The following is a 6,015-nucleotide window of genomic DNA, read 5'->3' on the forward strand; positions in this document are numbered from 1 at the left end:
ATAAAAATCTCCATTACTTTATGTTTATCACCAAAATCTTAAAATTCATACTAGGAATAAAATGAATATTATTAACCTCCCCCAGCCGTATCTCAAGGGATAAACATTTATTTGACTTTTTTCTGAACTTTCAAACCCCTAAAAGACCATAATCCTCGTTTGAAAGAAAAGTCATTTATTTTGACACGGCACTTCTTTCAAAAACGCTGTGAAAGATTTTCATGTACTGAAACTGAAGGGCATAATTATTTATGTCTTTTAAAGAACACATGAACTAGATCTTGAGTGCAACAGTGCATTATGTGCCATGGGCGATACCGGGCGCACCGCATGTGTCTATTAAAACGAATGAAATAAATATCTATTTTGATATATTACTTTATCCATTTTGACAGCAAAGTTAACTAGGCGGGAAAGATTTAAAACCAATAAAAATAAAAAAGAACTTAAATAAGGTTAGTTAGTTTCATATTCCTTATAAATACCACGCGGTCACCCATCAATATACTGGCCTAACAAAAAGCTGCTTAACCAGATCATAAAGTACGCGTTAAGTCAAAAATTCTTAAAAATACAGCAAGTGCTAAGTGCCGGGAGCCATCCATTGCAGCAATAAAGGGTCGATTTATATTCGGCACTCGTAACTCCTGGGTGCTCACTACGTCACGCCCCGGGCGCTTGAATTTAACATCTTGTAGGTTAGGCTGTGAAAATCGCTGTTTGTATAGATTCTTTTAATAAAAAAAAGGTGTGTGTGCGATTCACACATGATAGAAGTGAAACTTCAATAAATCGCCAAAAGAATGAATAAAATAGTATGTATATTTCTGTCTCATTCTTTGCCGGCTTCATTCTACACATTTTTGTATTTCTGTCTCTTACCTGTCGTTTTTCCGTTGCATCAGGTTTGAAATCACAACGATTCTAAAGAAGTTTCACTTCAAAAGATTTTTTTGCTGTTAGATCGTTCCAAATGAGTCTATTTGTAAGACAATTGAAGTTTATAGACTGATTTACTAGCTTTACATAGTTATCAGTGACTCTAGTTCTGTCAGATCTCACTCAGAGTAAGCTTTACTTCGCAATGTAAATTATACAAAAAAATAAAATTAGAAAACGCGGTTTCTCGCAAGTAAATAAATAAGATGTATTTATATAGCTTAACATTTATTAATTTCAACTTATAGTTTTAATTGTAGAGAATTTCATTAATGTTTAATACGTGTTATCCTACGAATAACTGAATACTATCTTTTTCTATTTTTGTTCAGTATAATTAAACTTTCAGATAAGTTATTTAAGTTTTAGTAAACAATTATTCATATATTTGTCAATGCGAATGTGTTCGCTCGTTTCGCAGCTCCCCGGCAACAGCGGAATCGTCTCCGCAAGCTTATGGCAGAATGTTTAAATTATGCCCACTCCAGATAAACGGTTTACGTCAAGTGCCCTATCGTCTCTCGTATTATTGCTCTGTTTCTGCTTATCAGATTTGATATATCTTATTTTGTTTTAAGATTAGGGTATTCGTATGTGACACAAATGATTTTAATGCTACTAAAATAATAAAATTATCACATTTTAATATTATAGATGTGAAAGTTTGTTTGTTTGAATGTTTGTCCGTCAATTACGCTGAAACTACTGAACGGATTGGTGAAATTTGACTTATACATTCTATGCACTTTTATGATACAAAATTTATTCGTTAACTAGTTGTTCGCCCCCGGCTTCGCCCTTGGTACATTTCCGGAGTAAAAAGTATATTCTAGCACTCAGGAATAATGTAGCTTTCTTTTGGTGATAGAAATTCAAAAATCGGACTAACAAACAAGAAAAACTTTTCCTCTTTATTATATTAGTATAGAATATAGATATTGTAGTATGATTTTTTAATCAGCGTAGTTTTAACAAGTTATTTGATGTTTTAAGCCAAAATCAAGGATAGTTATAAGGCAACAAATGAATGCAGAATTTTTATTATGTTTGATTGTTACATTGTACTATATGAACATAAATTCCTTATAAAAATAATTATAGCGATTCTTGTCGATTCCTCTCGGTAGAAACGACATTCCGAATCAGTGGCAGTTTAAAAAAATACTATTCTTAGACATTACGTGAAAAAAATAATGAGTTTAGAGTTTGACTTTCTGTACTTTTTATTTTTATGTTAATCAAACATACATAAACTGGCCGACATCCATAGTTCAACTACTTAGCTATTTGAAATCAACAAACAGTAAAATAAAACATAGTCTCCCAATTTTACATCGAACTCTGACCGACATTTCCTACAGACTATCAAAAAAATAAATGTATAATACTTTTAAATAAATAATAAATGTTTCAATTAGCACTCCAAAAGATACAGGCACTAATTAGTTGAATAAGAAGATACACTAATAAAGTATTTCGTCTTATCAGAGGTTATCACTACACCCGGCGAGTGGCGCTTCGCCAAGCTACCGGCTTACTATCTGTATTGATGACACTCGAATCTCGTCCATTATTTATTGCCTGGATTTTAATAATGTGGTTTTTATACACGAACTAAGCGGCTACGAGACTATATATCTGTCGCAAAGCCAAAAAAAGGATTTTATAAGTCGTCTATAAATATATTTGAGAAAATCCAATAGTTTTAATAATAGTCTAGTTCATGCATTTGTCATTACCTTTATTCTGCAAATACAGTAAAGCAAAATAATAGTGAATATATAATTTTTTCCTCAAATAATCTACTTCCTTTCCAAATATGAAAATCAAGTTTATATCCACTTGCGAGAGAAAAGCTTAGTTTTATCATCAATGTTATAGCTACTGGATAGTGCTACTGGTTAGATAGTGTCCCGCCTATGGGGTAATATACTCAATGCATTTATAGTTTTGTAGGCGTTGAAACAAAACGACTTACAAAAAGCGCATCAAAAGACCACTAAAAGGACACATTGCAGTAGTGATACTGCTATGTCTCAAAGATAAAGACTGTTGCATCTGTTTGTTGCATTGCCCCAGGCAAGACGTGTAGAATTTAGTCTGTGATACAAACAGACACAGATACTACAAAACTAAATAGGAAAAAGATTGTAAAATATCCCAGCGCTGACAAGAAAATTGACTGTCGATGGAATCTAATATTAAAAAATATTCAAAACTTTGAAAACACACTATTGAAGAACTACTTATAAGCGTGTAAACAGTTTCGTTGCGTAACGCGTTACGGCGCCAGTCTGTTTGACATCCTTTTTTTTAGTTATTACTTCAGCCGAGCTTGCTGAGATTATATTTTTCTTTTTACATTTAACCTTACTCCTTCCATGATACTAGATCTGTACTTTACGACCATAGCAAGTGTGGCGGGGGATAAACTGCGAATATGGGGACAGTTTCACAAGTCGGGAGAATAATAACCTCTTTTATTGCCGACACATGTGCTGAGACGCTGATTTGTGTGCCATAAACAAGGGATAAGTCCTACACACCGGATTTCATTGTTTGAGACGGTATAATTTAATCTAAGCCTAGACAAAGATTTATAAAAACCTGATTGAACAATGATTTTTAACAAAAAACTAAACTGATTTCAAATTGTCAAATCTAGATCATTTGGGAACACACGGCAGGCACCAGCTCTCAAATAAAATAAATCATCAAAATCAATTCACATAATCATATCATTTTGGTAAAGCGTTGTTGCTTCTACACTACTGGACTGATTTTAACCATCGATAATATTATACATATATGAACCAAACATTGCGTAAAACCCACTGCAACAAAACTGGCTTCTAAATGAAATAAACTACATCGAATTTGCCCACACACACAGCACACAGACATCGATGTCAAACCGAGAGAGAAGAGATTATAAATTAACTAAACCATTTGGATACTTGCCAGCTTACTCGCATAAGATTAAGATAAACGAACATGGAATTATTGTCTCTTAATTAACATCAATAAACAAACAATTAAGATTGTTTCTTTTCATACAGCTTCACAAAGAACAAAACCTAAAGACATATCGAATTGTTCCTTAACCACATCCCTCGCCAGTTTACAGGTTTCTTGTGGTTATGGACTATGGTAACTGGTAACCACTCACCAATGGTGCACCATCAACTTAACTTGACTCACCTTTTGTTTTATATTTATACGAAAATAACACAATATGTTCTTGGATAATAGACTTAAATAATCCATCTTTACTTTTATTATAAAGCTGCATGTTTGATTGTTTGATTTCAGATATTGCTGAATCGAATAAAAACTAACATTTTGCGATGCGATCATTTATCAATAAAAGTTGTGTGCGGTATGCAGGTGTACAGGAGAATCAATAAAACTAAGCAAATGAGAAATATATTCCTGTTGCGAATAGACGACACCTAACATAACCTTGCACAAAACAATTCATATCTACAAAATTAACTCTTTCAGTTTCTAAAAAGTAACCAATAATCAAGAATTCCCAATCAAACACAAAAAGCATCACGCCAATTGGCTGCAACCCCACGGGGTTTTCCGCTAACAAAACAACAAAAAATCGATTCGAGAAATTTCTTCATATTTGGGACGTAGAGGTAAATAGTAAATAACCATAAATAACTCTTCATTATGATCTTCATTACGGTCACATTAATAGAAAGATTAATTAAGCAAAATACAATGATTGAAACTAGATTCAAATCACAACCAGTTCGATAATGTCCACACGAATTAATTTAATATTGCGAAATTGTATAATCTCCAATGATAACCGTTGTTCATTGCTGTGCATTGCGAATTTAAATATAACTGTCCTATGAGATTTTGCTCGCTAGTTGTCCGCTGGATTATATGAAAAACCGTTCTATCGTCTTGATTACCTATATAACAAACATACATAACATAACCAACATTTATAATAGTGAAATTATATGAATAATAATTGTTATTAAGTGAATGTTCGATAACACATTATAAAATAAAGCAAAAACCGTTCGAACTTAAATTTTCTATTATTATTTGCGATTTATTAACTCGTAACTCGAACCTAAAACACGACTGAATTAGTGTAAGAGGCATGTGGCATTAGTAGGGGAAAGAGAAGGCACTCTTTCCCCTACCAATATCCATTACAAAATAACATTAACCACACACTACAAGTACTTGCCGCATTACTACGGGAGCCATCTTTTGAAAGCCACAAAACAGGTGCCTGATATTTGTATGAAAGCAGGTGTTAGACGAGTGTGGTTAATATCATATTTGAATCGTATTTTATCAACTGTCTTGAAAAAAGGAGGAGGTTTTCAATGCAAATCTATTTTTTTTATGTTTGTTACCATCTCTTTTTACTGGATGAACCGATTTTTTCATTATTGACTTGACTATTGTTCATTCTCTATAGTGCCGACATTGTGTCATGCATCAAACATTGCAAGTATCAAATGTATGCCGATGACGTACAACTATACATATCTTATCATCCCAGGGAAACACAAAATGCAATTAATCTTTTGAATTCGGATTTAAGTCGAGTATTCGCATGGTCTACGAGCAATTCATTGGTCCTGAATTTGTCAAAGACAAAGTTTATGATTATAGGCAGTCCTAAGGTTCTAGAAATATCTGAGCGCTTTAACCCCCAAGTAGCTGTGAATAATATTATAATAGAACGCGTACGCGAAACACGTAACTTGGGAGTTGTATTTGACGAGAATCTTAGATTCGAAAAACATATAAATAATGTTATTTCTAACTCTTTTTATAGATTAAAAGTACTATACAAGATAAGAAAATATCTAGACCTAAAGTTGCGTATTCGTCTGTGCGATGCCCTTGTCTTATCAAAATTTAATTTTTCTGACACCGTATACGGACCCAGACTGCTAGCTCGAACTAAGAGTGCTATACAGAAAGTGCAGAATGCCTGCGCGCGGTTTTGCTGGCATATTCCGCCCAGAAGCCACGTTAGTCCTTATCTGAGAGATGCCAATATCTTGAATATGGACGGACGTAGGAAACTAC

Source organism: Zerene cesonia, chromosome 14 (genome assembly GCF_012273895.1).
Source record: "Zerene cesonia ecotype Mississippi chromosome 14, Zerene_cesonia_1.1, whole genome shotgun sequence".
NCBI lineage: Eukaryota > Metazoa > Arthropoda > Insecta > Lepidoptera > Pieridae > Zerene > Zerene cesonia.